Source organism: Aegilops tauschii, chromosome 5 (assembly GCF_002575655.3).
Source record: "Aegilops tauschii subsp. strangulata cultivar AL8/78 chromosome 5, Aet v6.0, whole genome shotgun sequence".
NCBI classification, from domain to species: Eukaryota; Viridiplantae; Streptophyta; class Magnoliopsida; order Poales; family Poaceae; genus Aegilops; species Aegilops tauschii.
Window position 1 is genome coordinate 456,292,810 of NC_053039.3, and position 26,367 is coordinate 456,319,176.

A 26,367-nucleotide genomic window follows, 5' to 3' on the forward strand; every position below is an offset into this window, starting at 1 on the left:
GTGCCATTCTCCGAATGAAACGCCCTGTGCGTGTGCACGATGTTCAGAAGCTTACGAGTTGTTTGGCCGCCTTAAGTCGATTCATTTCTCGCCTCGGTGAAAAGGCATTGCCTCTTTACCGACTAATGAAGAAGTCTGATAAGTTCGAGTGGACTCCTGAAGCTGATGCAGCATTTGCAGAGCTCAAAGCCCTGCTTTCCACCCAGCCGGTGCTTGCTGCCCCAATCAGCAAAGAGCCTTTACTGCTTTACATTGCAGCCACTGGACAAGTCGTCAGTACAGTACTTACGGTCGAGCGGGAAGAAGAAGGAAAAGCCCATAAAGTTCAGCGCCCAGTATATTATGTTTCTGAAGTTTTGACTCCATCAAAGCAAAGATATCCACATTATCAGAAGCTTGTTTATGGGATTTATATGACCACGAAGAAGGTTGCACATTATTTCTCTGACCACTCCATTACAGTCGTCAGCGACGCTCCATTATCAGAGATTCTGAACAACAGAGATGCAACTGGTCGAGTGGCAAAGTGGGAGATTGAACTTCTTCCCTTGGATATCAAGTTTGAGGCAAAGAAAGCTATCGAGTCCCAAGCAATAGCAGATTTCCTCGCTGAGTGGATCGAACAGCAACTGCCGACTCAAGTCCACTCGGAGCACTGGACCATGTTCTTTGATGGTTCCAAGATGCTGAATGGTTCCGGTGCTGGGGTGGTACTGGTATCTCCCCGAGGAGACAAGCTCAGATATGTTCTCTAGATTTACTTTGATTCTTCCAATAACGAAGCCGAATATGAAGCACTCTTATATGGGTTACGTATGGCCATCTCACTCGGCGTCTGTCGCCTCATGGTCTACGGGGACTCAGATTTGGTAGTCAATCAAGTGATGAAGGAGTGGGACGTCAGAAGCCCAGCTATGACTGGTTACTGGAATGCGGTGAGGAAGTTGGAAAAGAAATTTGAGGGGTTAGAGCTCCATCATATACCCCGACTGAAAAATCAAGCAGCAGATGATCTAGCAAAGATAGATTCCAAGAGGGAAGGCATTCCCAGCAACGTGTTTTTGGAACACATTCATACACCTTCAGTTCAAGAAGATCCTTTCACTGAAGAGCCCCCGCAGCCTAAGAGCGCCACAGATCCGACTGAAGTCGAAGTCCCGGCCGTGGTCGACCTGATCATGGAGGTTTTGGTCATCACTCCCGACTGGACAGTGCCATACATTGCGTATATCCTTAGGAAAGAACTCCCAGAGGATGAAGAAGAGGCTCGATAGATCGTCCGTCGATCCAAAGCCTTTACTGTGATAAAAGGACAACTGTTTAGGGAAAGTGTAACCGGAGTCAGCCAGAAATGCATCACACCGGAAGAAGGTCGAGTGATCCTCAATGACATCCACTCGGGGACCTGTGGCCAAAGCACTCGGACCATTGTGGCCAAAGCATACCGAGCCGGATTTTATTGGCCATGAGCAAATGAAATGGCGAAAGATATAGTCGACAAATGTGAAGGCTGCCAGTTTTACTCCAATATTTCCCACAAGCCCGCGTCAGCCCTGAAGACTATTCCACTCGTCTGGCCCTTTGCTGTTTGGGGATTGGATATGGTTGGACCCCTGAGGACTGGTAGGAGCGGCTTCACTCATGTGCTTGTAGCAGTCGACAAGTTTACCAAATGGATTGAAGCCAAGCCTATCAAGAATCTTGAAGCCAGTACTGCCGTCAGCTTCATCAGAGAATTGACATTCAGATATGGAGTTCCGCACAGCATCATCACTGACAACGGGTCGAACTTTGATTCTGATGAGTTCAGAGCCTTCTGTGCTTCCCAAGGCACACGAGTCGACTATGCTTCAGTCGCCCACCCCCAGTCGAATGGACAAGCAGAAAGAGCAAATGGCTTGATTCTCAAAGGACTGAAACCCCGACTGATGCGTGATCTCAAGCACGCAGCAGGTGCCTGGGTTGATGAACTTCCATCCATTCTTTGGGGATTGAGGACAACTCCCAATCGGTCGACTGGCCGAACTCCATTCTTCTTGGTTTATGGAGCTGAAGCTGTCCTACCGAGTGACTTGCTTCACAATGCACCCCGAGTCGAGCTCTTCTCTGAAGATGAAGCAGAACAGGCCCGGCAGGATGCAGTCGATCTCCTAGAGGAGGAAAGAGAGATGGCCTTAATTCGGTTGACCATTTATCAGCAAGACTTGCGTCGATTCCATGCCAGAAACGTAAGGGGCCGAGCCTTTCAAGAGGGAGACTTGGTTCTTCGAGTGGATCAGCAGAAACCACACAAGCTCGCCCCTGCTTGGGAAGGTCCCTTCATTGTCACCAGAGTTCTCCACAATGGAGCATATCATCTTTACAATGTCGAGCATCAGAAAGACGAGCCACGGGCTTGGAACGCGGAGCTGCTCCGCCCCTTTTATACTTAAATACTCATTCGGATGAGATGTAATAAGAAATACCTTTGTAGTTTGTTTATCAAAGACAAGAGCTTTACAGTCTTCCTAAATGGTTGTTGTTACTTTTGTTTGCGTCTGAAATCCCCCAGTGGGTGACTTTGCCGCGGATCCATTTCGCCTAAGTTTGAAAAATCCTACCGAGTGATGAGCAAGCCTCTCACTCGGGGGCTTAGCCACGAATCCGTTTCGCCTAAGTTTGAAAAATCCTACCGAGTGGTGAGCAAGCCTCTCCTCGGGGGCTTAGCTACAGTCCAGTACTCGCCTAAGTTTGTAAAATCCTACCGAGTGATGAGCAAGCCTCTCACTCGGGGGCTTAGCTGCAGTCCAGTACTCGCCTAAGTTTGTAAAATCCTACCGAGTGGTGAGCAACCCTCCCACTCGGGGGCTTAGCTGCAGTCCAGTACTCGCCTAAGTTTGTAAAATCCTACCGAGTGGTGAGAAACCCTCCCACTCGGGGGCTTAGCTGCAGTCCAGTACTCGCCTAAGTTTGTAAAATTCTACCGAGTGGTGAGCGACCCTCCCACTCGGGGGCTTAGCTGCAGTCCAGTACTCGCCTAAGTTTGTAAAATCCTACCGAGTGGTGAGCAACCCTCCCACTCAGGGCCTTAGCTGCAGTCCAGTACTCGCCTAAGTTTGTAAAATCCTACCGAGTGGTGAGCAACCCTCCCACTCGGGGGCTTGCTGCAGTCCAGTACTCACCTAAGTTTGTAAAATCCTACCGAGTGGTGAGCAACCCTCCCACTCGGGGGCTTAGCTGCAGTCCAGTAGTCGCCTAAGTTTGTAAAATCCTACCGAGTGGTGAGCAACCCTCCCACTCGGGGGCTTAGCTGCAGTCCAGTACTCGCCTAAGTTTGTAAAATCCTACCGAGTGATGAGCAACCCTCCCACTCGGGGGCTTAGCTGCAGTTCAGTACTCGCCTAAGTTTGTAAAATCCTACCGAGTGGTGAGCAACCCTCCCACTCGGGGGCTTAGCTGCAGTCCAGTACTCGCCTAAGTTTGTAAAATCCTACCGAGTGATGAGCAAACCTCCCACTCGGAGGCTTAGCTGCAGTCTAGTACTCGCCTAAGTTTGAAGTCCATCCCCATCCGCAAGGATGACGAAGTGCAGGTCGACTGCAACCTTCTCCTTCGGAGCTGCGCCACAAGTACAATGTGCGCTCCATCCCTACCCGCAAGGACGACGAGGTGCAGGTCGACTGCAACCTTCTCCTTCGGAGCTGCGCCACAAGTACAATGTGCGCTCCATCCCTATCCGCAAGGATGACGAGGTACAGGTCGACTGTAACCTTCTCCTTCGGAGCTGCGCCACAAGTACAATGTGCGCTCCATCCCTATCCGCAAGGACGACGAGGTATAGGTCGACTGTAACCTTCTCCTTCGGAGCTGCGCCACAAGTACAACGTGTGCTCCCTCCCTATCCGCAAGGACGACGAGGTGCAGGTCGACTGCGACCTTCTCCTTCGGAGCTGCGCCTTAAGTACAATAGCTGCATCTCAAGTACAAAGATTATGCCAATTGAAGAAGAAAAATCCACTCGAAGGCAAACACAAGCATATTCAGAGATAAACCAAGTTCAGATAAATCCTAAAGTTCCGAACGACGGATCAAAAGTATTCGAGCATCAAGCCCAAAGAAGTTTAACGATCACACAATCACTCGGCATTCCGAGGCAAATAAAGGTGGAGCATAATGTTTTTCGGTCACGCGTTAGGAGAAGGACTGGCTGGGTCGCAGAAACTGTCAAGGTCTATGCTGTCTGCAATACGAGTGGCAGCATCAAGGAAAGTGTCCATGAAGGATTGGAAGGTGTGCCTCTTTGTGTTAGCAACTTTGAGCTCCGCCAGCTTGTCTTCTTTGACGTCTTTGCAGTGCACTTGGACCAAGGACAACGCGACATCAGCGCCACAACGAGCAGATGACTTTTTCCACTCTTGCACTCGGTCAGGTATTTGATTCAGTCGAGCCATCCGAGACTCGAGGTCTTGAGACAGTTCCGCCTGAGGCCAGAGTTTAGCATCAACCCGAGTCATCGCTGCCTTCAGGCGAGCAAGATAAGCAACCGCGCTGTCCATGCGAGATTCCAACCGCAGCACATTCATCGCAACATCATCCTTGACTGGACAATTTATGGGATCGAGACCCGTCTCGACCCGCCCAGTTTCCGCTTCAAAGTCTTGGCAAAGCTCTACACAGTCGAGTAAATGATGAGTCGATGATATAATCAAGCTGGACAGTCGACCGTAATAAGTTAGTCAATCATCAGCACCTTCAAGTTTTAGGACCAGCTTTGCAGCAAGCTGGCCCAGATAAGACTCCAACTCGCCCTTCTTGGCCTTGAGGCTCCCAAGCTCGTCAGTCAGCCTGTCGTTGTCTTTCTTCAGTCGCTCGACCTCCCGATTGGCGTCAGAGACATCAATCTTCAGTTTGGAGTTCTCCTCTTCTAACTTGCCGATTGAAGCAAGCTTCTTGTCAGCAAGTGTCGTTTTCTCTCGCGCTTCCTTCTGTGCAGCAGCAAGATCCAGATCCTTCTTCTCCAAAGCTGTTGGGGAACGTAGTAATTTCAAAAAATTTCCTATGCACACACAAGATCATGGTGATGCATAGCAACGAGAGGGGAGAGTGTTGTCCACGTACCCCCGTAGACCGACAGCGGAAGCGTTATCACAACGCGGTTGATGTAGTCGTACGTCTTCACGATCCGACCGATCAAGTACCGAACGTACGGCACCTCCGAGTTCTACACACGTTCAGCTCGATGACGTCCCTCGAACTCCGATCCAGCCGAGTGTTGAGGGAGAGTTTCGTCAGCACGACGGCGTGGTGACGATGATGATGTTCCACCGACGCAGGGCTTCGCCTAAGCTCCGCAACGGTATTATCGAGGTGTAATATGGTGGAGGGGGGCACCGCACACGGCTAAGAGATCTCAAGGATCAATTGTTGTGTCTCTGGGGTGCCCCCTGCCCCCGTATATAAAGGAGCAAGGGGGAGGCAGCCGGCCAAGGGGAGAGGCGCGCCATAGGGGGGAGTCCTACTCCCACCGGGAGTAGGACTACTCCTTTCCTTGTGGGAGTAGGAGAAGGGAAGGGGGAAGGAGAAAGAAGGAAGGGTGCGCCCCCCTTCCCTAGTCCAATTCGGACCAGACCATGGGGAGGGGTGCGGCCACCTTTTGAGGCCTTTCTCTCCTTTCCCGTATGGCCCATTAAGGACCAATACGAATTCCCGTAACTCTCCGGTACTCCGAAAAATACCAGAATCACTCGGAACCTTTCCGAAGTCCGAATATAGTCGTCCAATATATCAATCTTTATGTCTCGACCATTTCGAGACTCCTCGTCATATCCCCGATCTCATCCGGGACTCCGAACTCCTTCGGTACATCAAAACTCAATAAAACTGTCATCGTAACGTTAAGCGTGCGGACCCTACGGGTTCGAGAACTATGTAGACATGACCGAGACACGTCTCCGGTCAATAACCAAGAGCGGGACCTGGATGCCCATATTGGCTCCCACATATTCTACGAAGATCTTTATCGGTCAGACCGCATAACAACATACATTTGTTCCCTTTGTCACCGGTATGTTACTTGCCCGAGATTTGATCGTCGGTATCTCGATACCTAGTTCGATATCGTTACCGGCAAGTCTCTTTACTCGTTCCGTAACACATCATCCGGCAACTAACTCATTAGTCACAATGCTTGCAAGGCTTATAGTGATGTGCATTACCGAGTGGGCCCAGAGATACCTCTCCGACAATTGGAGTGACAAATCCTAATATCGAAATACGCCAACCCAACAAGTACCTTTGGAGACACCTGTAGAGCACCTTTATAATCACCCATTTACGTTGTGACGTTTGGTAGCACACAAAGTGTTCCTCCGGTAAACGGGAGTTGCATAATCTCATAGTCATAGGAACATGTATAAGTCATGAAGAAAGCAATAGCAACATACTAAACGATCGGGTGCTAAGCTAACGGAATGGGTCATGTCAATCACGTCATTCTCCTAATGAGGTGATCTCGTTAATCAAATGACAACTTATGTCTATGGCTAGGAAACATAACCATCTTTGATTAACGAGCTAGTCAAGTAGAGGCATACTAGTGACACTCTGTTTGTCTATGTATTCACACATGTATTATGTTTTCGGTTAATACAATTCTAGCATGAATAATAAACATTTATCATGATATAAGGAAATAAATAATAACTTTATTATTGCCTCTAGGGCATATTTCCTTCAAAAGCCTGCTTCATTTTCTCTAAAGAAATAACATTCTTCAGACAGGCTTGGAGTTGACAGTTTTCACTACATACATCTGCTCGAGTGGAGTCACTCGGTTCAAAAATGGAAAGGAAAAGGGCCGGCAGTGAGAAAGACAGTTGACGATTGGTTACCTCCCATGGCAGCTACTTCATCACGAGCAGTCTTGAGATTCTTCTGGGCCAATTCCAGATCAAGGTTGAGGCTGATTTGCTGCTTGTTCATTGCGGAAAGCTGAGCCCCAAGATCACAAGATTTCTGCAGTTTAAGCCATATCAGTTGCCGAGATAAAAAGACATCACAGTGATAGCTACTCTAAGACTACCGCCGAATCAAACACTCAACGGCAGTCTCGGGGACTACACCCAGTGGGTGCACTTGGCGTGCCCCCACTGGTTTGAATAAACACTCGACATGGTCTGCCCAGTGCGAGAGTAAAAAAAAAACAGTTCTCAGACCATAGTTGACCGCCCGCAGTCAACCATGGTCTCGGGGACTACACCCAGTGGGTGCACTTAGCGTGCCCCCACTGGCTCTGGTGTCATTCGACCTGGTCAGTCCAGACTGAGTGACAAAATTCGGCTTCTCAGACCACAGTCGACTGCCCGCAGTCAACTATAGTCTTGGGGACTACACCCAGTGGGTGCACTAAGAGTGCCCCCACTAGTTCAAAGATTCAATCCAAGACGACTCAAATTGACTCGTGCAACTTCAAAACAGTCACACCCCAGTGGGTGATCGGACGAGAAATATGATCAATCGGAAATCAACTAACCTGGACATTGGTATGTAGAGCAGCTCCGGCGTTGAAGGCCACCTGACTGGTCTCGTGCACCACTTTCATTTTCCCCATCACAAGGTTCAACTGAAGAAGAGCTTCCTTCGCGGCAGACGGTGGGTCGTCCGGGGTTTGATACGCAGTGAAAAGCGATGATGGCAGAGCAGTCAGAGCAATCGCTGGGTCTGATGCGTGGGGTTGTATTGGTACAGCAGAAGTCTGGGCAGCCGATCCTGATGGGCAATCAGTCGACAGCGGGATAGCGAAAGTGACGTTGGTACGTGCCGGATCTGATGATCGTTCGACTGCCGTCCCAGGCGTCTCAGTCGACTGAGGAACCTGGGCCTTAGGCGCTTTCCCGCTCAGTTCCTTGTCCCTCCTCCTCCTTCCCCTCAGCGGTACTTCTTCTTCATTGTCCGGGAGCACAACACCGTCCCGTGGCGCTGCAACAAACAGACAAAGTCAAGGAGATAGCTGACAAACAATCCAGTCGTCGAAATAAACTCGAGTCGGGCAGACTTACTGGCTTTGGAGGTAGCTGCGTCGTCGGTTTCCTCGTTGTCTGGGGTCTTGTCGATATCCATATCAGTCGCAGCTGAGGCCGGGCTGTAAAGGTTCATCATCCACTCGGTCAGTACAAGAGAATCGGTCAGAACAAGAAAATACGGGGAGAACATTTACCCAGAAGCAACAGGAACGTCCATCTTGATCCTAGGCAAGGTCTTCCGAGCCTTCGAAGGATTGATCTTGGGCTACTTGGTGACCTTCTCAGCCAATTCTGGAGTCGAAGACCGAGCGCGCTTTTGAGAGGGAGCGCTCGAGGCCACAGCCTTGCCGCGCCTGCCCGCGGGATCATGGTGCTGCTTGGATCGACGTTCAGAACGAGGTGGTGAGTCGGCTACCTCCTCGTCGTCCGACTCATCACTCTCATCTTCATCATCGTCGGCTGGTGACTCCCACTCGCCGCTCTCCTCCGCGCTGTCCTCGCCTTCATGGTACTGCTCCAGAGCTTGTTCGCCATTGGGCATTGAGTACATCTTTGTATAAATCTAGAAAACAAGGAGCCGAGTGGAAATCAGTCGGATCAACAAACAGTCAGAAAACATCCAAATTCAATCAGTTGTAATGGCCAAACCTTGTCTGGCTGGTTGCTGTCGCTGAAAGGTTTGACTCTCCTGGCGCCCCTGGGGTTGTCCTTGTTCCCGATGATGCCACTCAGCCACTCGGCCACTGTTTTGGCCGTCACCTCCTCCGGATGAACCCGAGCGGTATCACCAGCACCGGAATACATCCACATGGAGTGGTCACGAGCTTGGAGTGGTTGAATGCGCCGACTGAGGAACACCTCCAGCAGATCCATGCCGGTGACACCTTAGTTGATCAGTTGAACTACCCTCTCGACAACCATGCCTGTCTCCGCCTTCTCCACGGCGGTCACTTTCAACGAAGATGGAGTCTGAACACGATCAAAAGAGAAAGGGGGAAGTCCAGTCGAGTGGCCTGGGGTCGCGATATCCTGGCAATAGAACCAGGTCGACTGCCAGCCCCTGACCGACTCAGGAAGAGTCATCGAAGGGAAGGAACTCCTCTTCCTCTTCTGAATACCTAGACCCCCACACATCTAGATAACATGGGTTTTCTCGTCGTTCGAGTTCGCTTTCTTCACTGTTTGGGAGCGGATAGTGAAAATGTGCTTAAAAAGACCCCAGTGCGGTCGACACCCCAGGAAATTCTCGCACATGGACACAAATGCGGCAAGATATGTGATGGTGTTGGGAGTGAAATGATGGAGTTGAGCCCCGAAGAAATTCAAGAAACCTCGAAAGAAGGGGTGTGGAGGAAGCGAGAAGCCGCGGTCGACATGAGTGGCGAGCAGAACACACTCACCCGGTCGCGGCTGTGGCTCCGTTTCCCCCTCCGGCAGCCGCGCAGACTTATGGACGATCAGCCCTAGCTCGGCCATATTGTCCAAGTCTTCCTGCTAGAGTGAGGATCGGATCCAATCTCCCTGGATCCAACCCGACGGCAGCCCCGAGCACGATGAAGATCCCCGATTCGCTTTCTTGCTTTTCGCCGCCCCCGTCGCCTTCTTCGCGCGTTCCAGCGCCACCGTTTTCTCCTTCCCCATGGCGGCGGAGCGGCTGCGTCAAGAGTGGAGAAGCCGGACGAGGTAAAGGAGCGAGAGGAAGAAGAAGGAGAATGGGCGCACACAGTGCGGACGCCTCGACCTCGCCGCTTTTAAGGGCCTAATTCCGAGTGGCTGACGCGTGGGTCCGGGCGATCCTGTCAAATCCCTTAACAGTCGCACACGAGATACGTGGCGAAAAAGGTGGCGCGGAAATTGAAACGCCCTACTTATCTACTCCGCTTACCACGGCGCGCTCCGCCTGGCGCGCTTCCACCAAAATTTCAAATCCCGCGAAATCCGGGATCCTCTACAACCGATCACGCCAAAGATTCCATGTCAAAGATAACACTCGACGGATGACGTTATAAAACCAGTCGGTCATTTCTGAATCAATCAAGGCAACTGAAACGAAGCCGAAGTTCCAACAACTGGCATCCATTTGGAGATGAAAGCAAGAGCCAGAGCAAGATCAACTTCAACCTTCTTTTCACTCGGACCTCAATCCATTCGGGGGCTAATGATGAGGACATAGACCTGGGATAGGGTAATAGCCTGACCTATACCTCCTACCTAAGGTCCTTGTCCTAGAAGCAAAGAGGTTCAGGAGTAAATAGAGGGGACCCAATGAAGGTGTCGAATGCAATCCACTCGACCTACCGTTCACTCGACGACCCCCCATGTTTATGTCACTCGACCACTAAATCACTCGACGTGCAGAAGACCTAAAGCCACTCCGCGCAGCAACGGTCGGGCATTTACTCTTAGACTTAATAGTCATTTATATTACTTTACTACAGACGTTACTTGTAACGCTCCTTCTTTATGAACATTGAACTCCTTGTAACGTGGGCTGGCTGGGGTCCTGGCGCACTCTATATAAGCCACCCCCTCCACTGGCACAAGGGTTCGCACCCCCTGTAACACACACGCATATAATCCAGTCGACCACCTCCGGGCTCCGAGACGTAGGGCTGTTACTTCCTCCGAGAAGGGCCTGAACTCGTAAAACTCGTGCGTACAGCTTCTCCATATCTAGGACCTTGTCTTTACATCCCTACCCCCATTCTACTGTCAGACTTAGAACCACGACATCTACTGTGACAATGAGAGTGCCATCAAGATTGCTCACAACCCAGTTCAGCATCCGAAGACAAAGCACATTCAGATTCGTCATCATTTTCTTCGTGATCATGTGTTGAAGGGCGACATTTTTATTGAGCATGTGAAGACTGAAGAACAGCTAGCCGATATCTTCACAAAGCCCTTGGATGAGAAGAGATTTAGCAAGTTGCGGTGTGAGCTAAATATCTTAGAATCTTCGAATGTTCTTTGGAAAGGACACTCATCCTAACACTTATGCAAAATTCATGACTTAGATGTGCAACACATGAAGAAAAGTTTTTCTTCAATCAATGAAGATTAACAATCTAAGTGTGAAGAAATTAATGAAGAATTTGATTTTCAGAGCCCTACGACAATTGTACGCGGTGTCTGAAATCATCATTCTTATACGGTGGGTCACGCCACCACCAAAAGTTGAAAATCTTCAATTTGAGTTTTTTTCCTCAGTTTTGAAATTCCTCAGTTGTTCATGTTCTTCAACTTTGCATTGTCTTCACTGTTTCCGTCGTTTTTCTTCATTGGTTATATATATATGAGTTTATGTCCTCTACAGCATTCACTTATTGCTATTTCTTCAAGTAGCTTTTTCTGCCAAGTGAATGTGATCGGACCCTTCCCCCTCTATGCTAAACTCAACCCAATCTATTCACAAATTCTTCATGCGCGTTCTATTTGAAACTCATTCAAAATCTTCACTATATCCTTGTCAGCTGAAGAATTTGCGAATGGAACTTTTAACTTATCTTATCTAAATTTTCGGCTTTGCCGCTCAAACCGTTCCGCATCCCACGAAAACACTTATCTATTCATCCACGATCTCACACGATCTCCACTTCTCAGTACGTGGGTGACACATGTCAAGCGAATGAGAAGGGTCAGGGGCACGTTCGTCCAATTTCTTCGGGCGAACAGTTTTTCACCGTGGCTATAAATACCCCTCCCCTTCCTCACTTCTCTTTTACTCCGCTCGACCTCTCGCCAGCTCGAGCTTATCAAACCCTAGCGTCGCCGCTACTTCATCGTCGCCGGTGAGGAAGAGCTTCACTGCCTCGACCTCGTCGCCGTCGTACTCGCGCCGGCTGCGGATTTCTTCACTCCGCCGCCGCCGTAGCTGTCTTCCTCAGCCGAGTTAGGGCGTGGAAGATCTGAACTGATGAACTTCACATCTACACCTCTCAGTTCGTCGTGTTCTTCATCCAGGGTAAATTAAAGTTTACTTTTACTGCCCTCTTTGATTCAAATGATTACTGCAAAATCTTCAAAGGTGTTTTTCTTTAAATCTTCACACACTAAACACCTCACATGTCATCCGTTCTTGATTCATTTCTCTAAGCTATATTTTTCTTCAAGATTCCTCAGTTGTGTGGATTTCTGATCTGTACAACTCTGGAACCTAAGACAAGGAACGCTTAGTGAAATTCTTCAAGACTCATCTGGTCAAATTCCTCAAACTTGTTCTTTTTGAAAAACCTCTGAGAACGCATATGACCTCTCCAAATTCCTCGCAACTATACTCTGTTCACAGGTACTCATGTCAGCTACTGAATCACTAGGTTCTCATCAACTTAACTCATTTGTAGCGTTCCTCGAAGAAAAGTTGCATACATCTTCAGAGAATTCCATTGTTCAAATTCCTCATCTGAAGAAAATGGCTGATGGAAAGAAGCCACAAAAGGGAGGAAAGAGGCCTGAGGTTAATACTGCTTTTGAGATCCCTGATGACATATATAAGGATTACTGCACTCCTGATGAGGCCAAGTTTGGCAAGGAGGACAAAAATCAGCGCAAGGTGCGCATCCATAGGATAGAAAGGAGATGGGCAAGAGAGTGGAGGGAGTACAGGTATGTTACTCCCAAGTACATGAAGAAATTCGCTCTAAATCCTCCATGCCCAAGACCTCCATTGGCACCTGGCCAAGAAGCAATCCCACCAGCCTCAAGCGCGGTGAGGATTATCCTGATGAATGAGCCAAGCGCCAGGCCAAGTTGGCCAGACAAGCAAGAGAAGCAGTGAGGAAATTCAACGAAGACTCTGCTGCTGCTGCTGCCACTGCTGAGGCCTCTGCTAGCAAGCCGAAGAAGGCCATGGCAAAGAAGCCTGCTCATAAGCCAAGTGCTTCACCCTCAATGCCCTCACGGCCCAGTTCCTCAGCAATGCCCTCACGGCCAGAATCTTCAAAGCCCTCACGGCCAACTCCTCATGCTGCTCCCGCTCCAAAGTCCTCAGCTCCTCCTCCAAAGTCCTCAGCTGCTCCGACCAAATCCTCTGCACCTGTGCACCTTGCCACTTGCCAAAGGACGACAGACATCTCTATTTCCTCAGGAGCTTCTGCTAGTTCCTCAGCTGCACCAAATTCTTCAACGGGACCCTCTCTGCTGAAGACAAAGGCCACTGCTGGACGTGGCTCTCACCCAAGTCCTCACAAGAAGCAGGTCGCCTTCCAAGTGCCGTCTGATGAATACGAAGCTGATGATGATGAACTTGCAGAAATCATCAGAGATAGGCAGGTCAAGGCCGCTAGAGCGAAGGGCACAAATGTGCCACTGCTTTTGGATCTGAAGTTGATCCTTGACTACATTGATCTCTGGCACAAGGACCCCAACACTCCTATGCCTGATTTCAAGCTGACTGCCTTCATCCAAGAAGAAAAATGGAAATTTGAGAAGGCCAGGCAAATCAAGAAAGCGCAGTACAAAAAGGAGCGCTTCCTGAAGAAAAACGTTGTCTCTATGACAACTGAAGAACTTGTCACTATTTAATCGGAGATCAAGAAACTCAGTGATGAAATTGACGTATACCGTGCTGATTGGCTTGGAGCCAAAGTCAGATTTGTGAAATTGACTGATAAGTTCACGCAACAAGAAAATCCTCAGGCTGGAGCATCTGCTCAGCCTACTGAAGAAAATGCCAGCACCGCTGATGACAATCAGGCTGCTGAAGAAACTCAAAGCACCAGGGCTGATGACTGCATTCCAGCCGCTGAAGAAATTGCCAGGGCATCCACTAGTGGTGTGCCTGAAGAAAATGAAGAAGTCAGGGCAACTACATCAGTTGTGCCTGAAGAAATTCAACCAAATTCCTCTGCTCCTCCTGTGCCTACCCCAACTCCTATCCTTCCATCTGCATCATATGTGAAGAAGACCAAGGCTGCAGAGCGTGCATCAGTGAAGAAAAGGAAGGCATCAACTTCATCAGATTCTTCAGCCCCGAAGAAGATGAAGCCATTGACTAGCTCATTTGACAACCCAATTGATGCTGTTCCTATTTCAACCATGCCATCAAAGGACCTTGTTCCTTTTGATGAAGAATATGTGATTCCAAGTGAATCAGATGAAGAGATTCCTTCTGCTGCTTCGTCAGAGCAGTTGAATGAAGAAATTGAAGTGGATGCAATCCCTTCAACACCAATTGTCTCCTCACCTATGCCTCAGTTCACTGCTGAAGAGGCCGGCGTTGAAGAATTAGAAGAAGAAGAAGATGTGGACATTGGAAGCACTACTCCAGTAATGAATGGTGACTTTTGGGAAAGTCAGCACCCCAACTCTCCTCTGTTCACACCACTCCAACAAATTCCTCAGTCCCCTGTTGCTACTGAAGTACAAATGGGATCTGATGAACCACATGCCACTCCATCTGTCCATGAAGTGATTCCAGTCACTAGTGATGATGAAAATGTCAATGAAGAATTGAAGAGCCAGGCTGTCACTGAAGAAGAAGCTGAAATTCCTCCGCCTGTGGAACCTAAGATTGCGATTCCTGAGGTGATAATGCAATTGACTGACCCTCCTCAGCCCAAGCCAAAGGATCCATTCTCAAAGAAGCAGAAATTCAAGGCTGATGACTTCTTCGGCAAGCACGTGTTCTTCACTGACTATAATCCCTATGATTCTGCTCGTCTTAGAAGGAAGTGCTTCTAGACCGCCAGCCAGGCCAACTTCTATTCTTCACTGCTCTTCAACAAGGACAAAGTCTTCGACCACAAGCATATTCCTCATGTGGACATGGAATCACTGCCATGCTTCTCACCTGTCCTCATTGTGCTTCATGATGCAGGCCTCCTCAACTTTTGCACAGACATAGTTGATTGGAATGAAGAGCTCATTCTTCAATTCTATGCAACACTGCACGTCACAGGAGATGCTGACTATGTGAACTCCTGGGTTTTGGACTGGATGACCGAAAACACTCACTATAAGGCACCGGCCTCTGAATTACTTCACACCCTGCCCATCAGTCCTCCACCTGAAGGAGCTCGTTGCCTGTACCAAGAGCCTGAACTGACTGCCCATTATATGCAAGTTCTCATGAAGCCTCTGAAGCCTGGTCAAGCCCCAAGGACCAAATTCCTCGTGAGGGAATTGCTCTATGTGCCCAGAACAGTCTATCGCATTCTCACGAAGACTATGAGTCCAATCAAAGGCCATGACTCGAATGATGAAGAAGTCGTTGGCATCATGAAGAATCTGCTATTCAACATCATGCATGGCATCCCTGTCAACTATCATGATTTCTTCATGAGGACTCTGGCTAATGTCGCTCTCTCTCCGTTTGAGCTGAAGCCTTATGGTCCTTGGATTATGAGATTCCTCAGAACAAGGTCTTCACTCAACTACAAGGCTGATTTTTAGAATCACCTCAGCTACTTGCCCCCAATCGAAGTCCTCAAGCGGACCTATTCCTCAGCTGATGAAAAGGGCAAGGCACCTGCTGTTATTGATGAAGGCATTCGTCCATTGGATGGACAGTTTCGCAAAGCTGCATCTTATTCCACCAATGATGACTCTGCCACACATGATTCTGCTGCCAATGCACCCAAGTCTACTCCTCAAGCCACAGCTCCATGAGTGATGACTGACCGTGAGCTGCTCCTTAGTCTTCACCAGAAGGTGGATCGAAACCATAAATGAGTCAAGCGTCAGTTTGGTTATATTCTTCACAACATGACTACTACACATAATGCAGTGAAGAAAAACCATTACTACCTCCATGAAGTCTTCGGTCGCACCTGGGCTATTCTGTCTCACATTTATAGCGAAGAAGATCTGAAGAAAATGGGTCTCAAGGAGGACTTTGACTGGTCTGCACCTCCACCGAAGAAATACAAGAAGGTCAAGGTTCCTTCCTTGGTGGCCAGCTCATATTCTTCATCGCGCGAAACCGACGAGCATGAAGACTTGGACGACACTGTGGCAGGCCCTACTACGACAAACGACCCCAACAACGCTGGCGCTCCTTCATCAACTTGATATTCTTCAGGGGTGTTAGTCCTCATTTTCGATCCTTTTGGTCATTCGATGACAAAGGGGGGTGGGAATTTGAGTTAGTCTTCAAGCGGGTCTACCTATATGGGCGTTTTTTTGCTAAGTTACAACTCTCGTTCTTCTGATGACTTTGCTGGATCGAGTTGTAAACTTAAACTCTATGGTGGCCTGATACTTTTGCTAAGATTTTCTGCATGCTTATTCCTCGCTAATGTTAATGCACTCATGCTGAATTACATCAGTCACCATATTTCAGCATGCATTTCAAATTCTTCATATTATATGTCAAATGCGTGTATGAATTATAAGATATAGGGGGAGATCTCCATGATTCTACTCTTCAAGTGTGCATTGCTTCAAAAGCAAATTCCTCACTATGCACATCTTCAGGGGGAGTTCTTCTATATCTTGCAATCAAATTCCTCAATATCAGTATTTACACTTCATATGTTTATCCCCGTTGAAAACTTAACCTATATTGTCATCAATCACCAAAAAGGGGGAGATTGTAAGTGCATCTAGTGCCCCTTAGTGATTTTGGTGTATTGAAGACTTATAGGTTAAGGGACTAATGTGTTTATGAGTGTACACTGATACGTCTCCAACGTATCTATAATTTTTGATTGCTCCATGCTATATTATCTTCTGTTTTGGACATTATTGGGCTTTATTATTCACTTTTATATTATTTTTGGGACTAACCTATTAACCAGAGGCCCAGCCTAGAATTGCTGTTTTTGGCCTATTTCAGAGTTTCGCAGAAAAAGAATATCAAACGGAGTCCAAACGGAATGAAACCTTCGGGAACGTGATTTTTGGAACGAACATGATCCAGGAGACTTGGACCCTACGTCAAGCAACCAACAGGGAAGCCACGAGGTAGGGGGCGCGCCCTCCACCCTCGTGGGCCCCCTGTTGCTCCACCGACGTACTTCTTCCTCCTATATATACCTACGTACCCCCAAACGATCAGATACAGAGCCAAAAACCTAATTCCACCGCCGCAACCTTCTGTACCCATGAGATCCCATCTTGGGGCCTGTTCCGGAGCTCCGCCGGAGGAGGCATCGATCACGGAGGGCTTCTACATCAACACCATAGCCCCTCTGATGAAGTGTGAGTATTTTACCTCAGACCTTCGGGTCCATAGTTATTAGCTAGATGGCTTCTTCTCTCTTTTTGGATCTCAATACAATGTTCTCCCCCTCTCTCGTGGAGATCTATTCGATGTAATCTTCTTTTGCGGTGTGTTTGTTGAGACCGATGAATTGTGGGTTTATGATCAAGTTTATCTATGAACAATATTTGAATCTTCTGAATTCTTTTATGTATGATTGGTTATCTTTGCAAGTCTCTTCGAATTATCAGTTTGGTTTGGCCTACTAGATTGATCTTTCTTGCAATGGGAGAAGTGCTTAGCTTTGGGTTCAATCTTGCGGCGTCCTTTCCCAGTGACAGTAGGGGCAGCAAGGCACGTATAGTATTGTTGCCATCGAGGATAACAAGATGGGATTTTTATCATATTGCATGAATTTATCCCTCTACATCATGTCATCTTGCTTAAGGCGTTACTCTGTTCTTATGAACTTAATACTCTAGATGCATGCTGGATAGCGGTCGATGTGTGGAGTAATAGTAGTAGATGCAGGCAGGAGTCGGTCTACTTGTCTCGGACGTGATGCCTATATACATGATCATACCTAGATATTCTCATAACTATGCTCAATTCTGTCAATTTCTCAACAGTAATTTGTTCACCCACCATAAAATACTTATGCTCTTGAGAGAAGCCACTAGTGAAACCTATGGCCCCCGGGTCTATCTTCATCATATTAATCTTCCAACACTTAGTTATTTCCTTTGCTTTTTATTTTACTTTGCATCTTTATCATAAAAATACCAAAAATATTATCCTATCATATCTATCAGATCTCACTCTCGTAAGTGACCGTGTAGGGATTGACAATCCCTTATCGCGTTGGTTGCGAGGATTTATTTGTTTTGTGTAGGTGCGAGGGACTCGCGCGTAGCCTCCTACTGGATCGATACCTTGGTTCTCAAAAACTGAGGGAAATACTTATGCTACTTTGCTGCATCACCCTTTCGTCTTCAAGGGAAAAACAACGCAGTGCTCAAGAGGTAGCAAGAAGGATTTCTGGCGCCGTTGCCGGGGAGGTCTAAGCAAAAGTCAACATACCAAGTACCCATCACAAACCCTTATCTCCCGCATTACATTATTTGCCATTTGCCTCTCGTTTTCCTCTCCCCCACTTCACCCTTGCCGTTTTATTCGCCCTCTCTTTTTCGTTTGCCTCTTTTTGCCCGTCTCTTGTTTGCTCGTGTGTTGGATTGCTTGCTTATCACGATGGCTCAAGATAATACCAAATTATGTGACTTTACCAATACCAACAATAATGATTTCCTTAGCACTCTGATTGCTCCTCTTACCAATACTGAATCTTGTGAAATCAATGCTACCTTGTTGAATCTTGTCATGAAAGATCAATTCGCTGGCCTTCCTAGTGAAGATGCCGCTACCCATCTAAATAGCTTCGTTGATTTGTGTGATATGCAAAAGAAGAAAGATGTTGATAATGATATTGTTAAACTAAAGCTATTCCTTTTTCGCTTAGAGATCGTGCTAAAGCTTGGTTTTCGTCTTTGCCTAAAAATAGTATTGATTCTTGGAATAAGTGCAAAGATGCTTTTATCTCTAAGTATTTTCCTCGTGCTAAGATTATCTCTCTTAGAAATGATATTATGAATTTTAAGCAACTTGATCATGAACATGTTGCACAAGCTTGGGAGAGGATGAAATTAATGATACGTAATTGACCTACTCATGGTTTGAATTTGTGGATGATTATACAAAATTTTTATGCCAGATTGAATTTTGCTTCTAGAAATCTTTTAGATTCGGCCGTGGGAGGCACTTTTATGGAAATCACTTTAGGAGAAGCTACTAAACTCCTAGATAATATTATGGTTAATTATTCTCAATGGCACACTGAAAGATCTACTAATAAAAAAGTGCATGCGATAGAAGAAATTAATATTTTGAGTGGAAAGATGGATGAACTTATGAAATTATTTGCTACTAAGAGTGTTTCTTCTGATCCCAATGATATGCCTTTGTCTACTTTGATTGAGAATAATAATGAATCTATGGATGTGAATTTTGTTGGTAGGAATAATTTTGGTAACAACGCGTATAGAGGAAACTTTAATCCTAGGCCTTATCCTAGCAATTACTCTAATAATTATGGTAATTCCTACAACAATTCTTATGGAAATTTTAATAAGATGCCCTCTGAATTTGAGACTAGTGTTAAAGAGTTTATGAATTCGCAAAAGAATTTCAATGCCTTCCTTGAAGAAAAATTGCTTAAAGTTGATGAATTGGCTAGGAACGTTGATAGAATTTCTCTTGATGTTGATTCTTTGAAACTGAGATCTATTCCTCCTAAGCATGATATCAACGAGTCTCTCAAAGCCATGAGAATTTCCATTGATTAGTGCAAAGAAAGAACCGCTAGGATGCGTGCTAAGAAAGATTGCTTTATAAAAGCGTGTTCTTCAAATTTCTATGAAAATAAAGATGAAGATCTAAAAGTTATTGATGTGTCCCCTATTAAATCTTTGTTTTGCAATATGAATCTTGATAATGATGGGACTGAATATGATCCACCTTTACCTAGAAGGCGTTCCAAAAATTCGGAGTTTTTAGATCTTGATGCTAAAATTGATAAAAGTGGGATTGAAGAGAACAATACCCTTGATATTAATAAACCCACTATTTTGGATTTCAATGAATTTAATTATGATAATTTCTCTTTGATAGATTGTATTTCCTTGTTGCAATCCGTGCTAAATTCTCCTCATGCTTATAGTCAAAATAAAGCTTTTACCAAACATATCGTTGATGCTTTGATGCAATCTTATGAAGAAAAGCTTGAGTTGGAAGTTTCTATCCCTAGAAAACTTTATGATGAGTGGGAACCTACTATTAAAATTAATATTAAAGATCATGAATGCTATGCTTTGTGTGATTTGGGTGCTAGTGTTTCCACGATTCCAAAAACTTTGTGCGATTTGCTACGTTTCCGTGATTTTGATGATTGCTCTTTAAACTTGCACCTTGCGGATTCCACTATTAAGAAACCTATGGGAAGAATTAATGATGTTCTTATTGTTGCAAATAGGAACTATGTGCCCGTAGATTTTATCGTTCTTGATATAGATTGCAATCCTTCATGCCCTATTATTCTTGGTAGACCTTTCCTTAGAACGATTGGTGCAATTATTGATATGAAGGAAGGGAATATTAGATTCCAATTTCCATTAAAGAAAGGCATGGAACACTTCCCTAGGAAGAAAATAAAATTACCATATGAATCTATCATGAGAGCCACTTATGGATTGCCTACCAAAGATGGCAATACCTAGATCTATCCTTGCTTTTATGCCTAGCTAGGGGCGTTAAACGATAGCGCTTGTTGGGAGGCAACCCAATTTTATTTTTAGTTTTTAGTTTTTTGCTTCTGTTTAGGAATAAATATTTGTTCTAGCCTCTGGTTAGATGTGTTTTTATGTTTTAATTAGTGTTTGTGCCAAGTTAAACCTATAGGATCTTCTTGGATGATAGTTATTTGATCTTGCAGAAATTTCCAGAAACTTTCTGTTCACGAAAACAATTGTTAAAAATCACCAGAACGTGATAAAATATTTATTCCAATTGCTTCTGTTCAATAAACAAATTTTCTAGGTCGGCCTATTTTGGCTGATTTTTTGGAGTTCCAGAAGTTTGCGTTAGTTACAAATTACTACAGACTGTTCTGTTTTTTAACAGATTCTGTTTTTCGTGTGTTGTTTGCTTATTTTGATGAATCTATGGCTAGTAAAAGAGTTTATAAACCATAGAGAAGTTGGAATACAGTAGGTTTAACACCAATATAAATAAAGAATGAGTTCATTACAGTACCTTGAAGTGGTCTTTTGTTTTCTTTCGCTAACGGAGCTCACGAGATTTTCTGCTGAGTTTTGTGTTGTGAAGTTTTCAAGTTTTGGGTGAAAGATTTGATGGATTATGCAACAAGGAGTGGCAAGAGCCTAATCTTGGGGATGCCCATGGCACCCCCAATATAATCTAAGGACACCAAAAAGTCAAAGCTTGGGGATGCCCCGGAAGGCATCCCCTCTTTCGTCTACTTCCATCGGTAACTTTACTTGGAGCTATATTTTTATTCACCACATGATATGTGTTTTGCTTGGAGCGTCTTGTATGATTTGAGTCTTTGCTTTTTAGTTTACCACAATCATCCTTGCTGTACACACCTTTTGAGAGAGTCACACATGATTCGGAAATTATTAGAATACTCTATGTGCTTCACTTATATCTTTTGAGTTATATAGTTTTTGCTCTAGTGCTTCACTTATATCTCTTAGAGCACGATGGTGGATTTGTTTTATATAAACTATTGATCTCTCATGCTTCACTTAGATTATTTTGAGAGTCTTAAATAGCATGGTAATTTTCTTAAATAATCCTAATATGCTAGGCATACAAGATTTGTAAGAATTCTTATGAGTGTGTTGAATACTATGAGAAGTTTGATGCTTGATAATTGTTTTGAGATATAAAGATGGTGATATTAGAGTCATGCTAGTTGAGTAGTTGTGAATTTTAGAGATACTTGTGTTAAAGTTTGTGATTCCCGTAGCATGCACGTATGGTGAACCGTTATATGATGAAGTCGGAGCATAATTTATTTATTGATTGTCTTCCTTATGAGTGGCGGTCGGGGACGAGCGATGGTCTTTTCCTACCAATCTATCCCCCTAGGAGCATGCGCGTAATACTTTTCTTTGATAACTTGTAGATTTTTGCAATAAGTATATGAGTTCTTTATGACTAATGTTGAGTCCATGGATTATACGCACTTTTCCTCCTTCCACCATTGCTAGCCTCTCTAATACCGCGCACCTTTTCGCCGGTATCAGACACCCACCATATACCTTCCTCAAAACAGCCACCATACCTACCTATCATGGCATTTCCATAGCCATTCCGAGATATATTGCCATGCAACTTACCACCGTTCCGTTTATTATGACACGCTTCATCATTGTCATATTGCTTTGCATGATCATGTAGTTGACATTGTATTTGTGGCAAAGCCACCGTTCATAATTCTTTCATACATGTCACTCTTGATTCATTGCATATCCTGGTACACTGCCGGAGGCATTCACATAGAGTCATATTTTGTTCTAAGTATTGAGTTGTAATTGTTGAGTTGTAAGAAAATAAAAGTGTGATGATCATCATTTTTAGAGCATTGTCCCAAGTGAGGAAAGGATGATGGAGACTATGATTCCCCCACAAGTCGGGATGAGACTCCGGACGAAAAAAAGAGGCCATAAAAAAGAAGAAGAAGAAAAGGCCCAAATAAAAAAATGATGAGAGAAAAGGAGAGAAGGGACAATGTTACTATCCTTTTACCACACTTGTGCTTCAAAGTAGGACCATGATCTTCATGATAGAGAGTCTCCTATGATATCACTTTCATATACTAGTGGGAATTTTTCATTATAGAACTTGGCTTGTATATTCCAATGATGGGCTTCCTCAAAATGCCCTAGGTCTTCGTGAGCAAGCGAGTTGGATGCACACCCACTTAGTTTCTTTTGCTGAGCTTTCATATACTTATAGCTCTAGTGCATCCGTTGCATGGCAATCCCTACTCACTCACATTGATATCTATTGAAGGGCATCTCCATAGCCCGTTGATACGCCTAGTTGATGTGAGACTATCTTCTCCTTTTTGTCTTCTCCACAACCACCATTCTATTCCACATATAGTGCTATGTCCATGGCTCACGCTCATGTATTGCGTGAAGATTGAAAAACTTTGAGAATGTCAAAAGTATGAAACAATTGCTTGTCTTGTCATCGGGGTTGTGCATGATTTAAATATTTTGTGTGGTGAAGATAGAGCATAGCCAGACTATATGATTTTGTAGGGATAACTTTCTTTGGCCATGTTATTTTGAGAAGACATAATTTCTTAGTTAGTATGCTTGAAGTATTATTATTTTTATGTCAATATGAACTTTTGTCTTGAATCTTTCGGATCTGAATATTCATACCACAATTAAGAAGAATTACATTGAAATTATGCCAAGTAGCACTCCGCATCAAAAATTCTGTTTTTATCATTTACCTACTTGAGGACGAGCATGAATTAAGCTTGGGGATGCTTGATACGTCTCCAACGTATCTATAATTTTTGATTGCTCCATGCTATATTATCTTCTGTTTTGGAAATTATTGGGCTTTATTATTCACTTTTATATTATTTTTGGGACTAACCTATTAACCGGAGGCCCATCCCAGAATTGCTGTTTTTTTGCCTATTTCAGAGTTTCGCAGAAAAATAATATCAAACGGAGTCCAAACGGAATGAAACCTTCGGGAACGTGATTTTTGGAACGAACATGATCCAGGAGACTTGGACCCTACGTCAAGCAACCAACAGGGAAGCCATGAGGTAGGGGGGCGCGCCTACCCCCTAGGGCGCGCCCTCCACCCTCGTGGGCCCCTTGTTGCTCCACCGACGTACTTCTTCCTCCTATATATACCTACGTATCCCCAAACGATCAGATACGGAGCCAAAAACCTAATTCCACCGCCGCAACCTTCTGTACCCACGAGATCCCATCTTGGGGCCTGTTCCGGAGCTCCGTCGGAGGAGGCATCGATCACGGAGGGCTTCTACATCAACACCATAGCCCCTCTGATGAAGTGTGAGTAGTTTACCTCAGACCTTCGGGTCCATAGTTATTAGCTAGATGGCTTCTTCTCTCATTTTGGATCTCAATACAATGTTCTCCCCCTCTCTCGTGGAGACCTATTCGATGTAATCTTCTTTTGCCGTGTGTTTGTTGAGACCGATGAATTGTGGGTTTATGATCAAGTTTATCTATGAACAATATTTGAATCTTCTGAATTCTTTTATGTATGATTGGTTATCTTTGCAAGTCTCTTCGAATTATCAGTTTGGTTTGGCCTACTAGATTGATCTTTCTTGCAATGGGAGAAGTGCTTAGCTTTGGGTTCAATCTTGCGGTGTCCTTTCCCAATGACAGTAGGGGCAGCAAGGCACGTATAGTATTGTTGCCATCGAGGATAACAAGATGGTTTTTTTATCATATTGCATGAATTTATCCCTCTACATCATGTCATCTTGCTTAAGGCGTTACTCTGTTCTTATGAACTTAATACTCTAGATGCATGCTGGATAGCGGTCGATGTGTGGAGTAATAGTAGTAGATGCAGGCAGGAGTCGGTCTACTTGTCTCGGACGTGATGCCTATATACATGATCATACCTAGATATTCTCATAACTATGCTCAATTCTGTCAATTGCTCAACAGTAATTTGTTCACCCACCGTAAAATACTTATGCTCTTGAGAGAAGCCACTAGTGAAATCTATGGCCCTCGGGTCTATCTTCATCATATTAATCTTCCAACACTTAGTTATTTCCTTCGCTTTTTATTTTACTTTGCATCTTTATCATAAAAATACCAAAAATATTATCCTGTCATATCTATCAGATCTCACTCTCGTAAGTGACCGTGTAGGGATTGACAACCCCTTATCGCGTTGGTTGCGAGGATTTATTTGTTTTGTGTAGGTGCGAGGGACTCGCGCGTAGCCTCCTACTGGATTGATACCTTGGTTCTCAAAAACTGAGGGAAATACTTACGCTACTTTGCTGCATCACCCTTTCCTCTTCAAGGGAAAACCAACGCAGTGCTCAAGAGGTAGCATACACAGGTCCATAAGTCTATGAGGAGTTTGATATTTACAGAGAAAGTCAACCCCTAAAATTGAAGTTCTTCGATTGAAGACTTTGGATTTCTGAAGACTTTGAAAGTGAAGAAATTGGTGTGACCTTGAAGACTTGGTATTCGTTCGAGGAACATGGAGCGTGAAGACTTTTGTTTTCATAGTTTCATTTTCTCTTTCTTGAGTCATAGGAAACACCGTACTGTTAAAGGGGGTCGAGGAAATACTAAGGAAAAATTTCCATGTGATGCTCAACTCAAGGTCCTACACCTACCAATCCCTTCAAGTGAAGCCATTGGAAATCTCATACAGTTCAGTCATATTCTTCAGTGACAGAGACGAAGTTCTTCTGGTCTCTAAGGAATTTGTTTTGACTGATGAGTTAGGAATTCGCCAGTGCGGATTGCCTACACAGTGAGGAACATGATAGCCCTGAGGAATTTGATACTCAAATTTCTGACTGTTGCTGTGCTACGCGCCAGCTGTCCCGAAATATCTAGCCACCTAACGGTCATATTATTGAAGGGCATTTATGTCTTATCATGTCGGGCTGCTCCCTAGGCTATAAATAGCCGCCCCCTACAACCACTAGCTGGTTGACTGCTCCGAGAGTAACTGACACTTGTCATTTGAGAGCATCCCATCCTCCGAGGACTTTGAGCGAAAATCATCAAGTGAGGAAAACCCAAACGCAAACACCTACAACCCAAAGTGATTGAGCATCACTGAAGAGATTGATCCTGCGTGGATCCGATGCTTGTTACCTTTGAAGACTGTGCTTCTTCCAGACGGTTAGGCGTCATGGTCTAGAGCATCCAAGAGGAATTATGGATCGCCGAGTGACCTAGTCTGTGAAGGTTTGGAAGTCACCTGAAGACTTACCACGAGTGATTGGGCGAGGTCTGTGTGACCTTAGGTCAAGGAGAATACGGTGAGGACTGTGTGTCCGGGACTGTGTGTCCTCAGGTTTAAATACCTAGCCGCTCCAACCAGACGTACAACTGAGACAGCAGTTGGAACTGGTCTACCAAATCATTGTCTCCACCAAGCTTACTGGTTCTATTTCCTCAACTCTTTCATTTCCTCATAACTGTGTTGTGCACTTGTTCATATCTGCGTTTGAAGACTTTGACTGAAGACTTTCTCAATTTCCTAAGTTCAATTTCTTCAGTCTGTTTGTCTTCATCCTGTGTTATCCTGTGTTTACGCTTTCTGTACTCTGTGCTTGTCTTCATTTCATCATGATGACCATGCTTGTGTTCTGTTATGTTTACTTTTGAGTACTTATTCCGCTGCAAGTAGTTCTTCGCTAAGGAATTTCCTCGCCCGCAAATTCATCAGTGAAGAATTCATAAAAATCGCCTATTCACCCCCCTCTAGTCGATATAACGCACTTTCAAAGATCCAACTATAATAGCAAAGCTCGCGATACATCAAAATCGTGCCGAATCAAGAACACAAGAGAGAGAGAGATCAAACACATAGCTA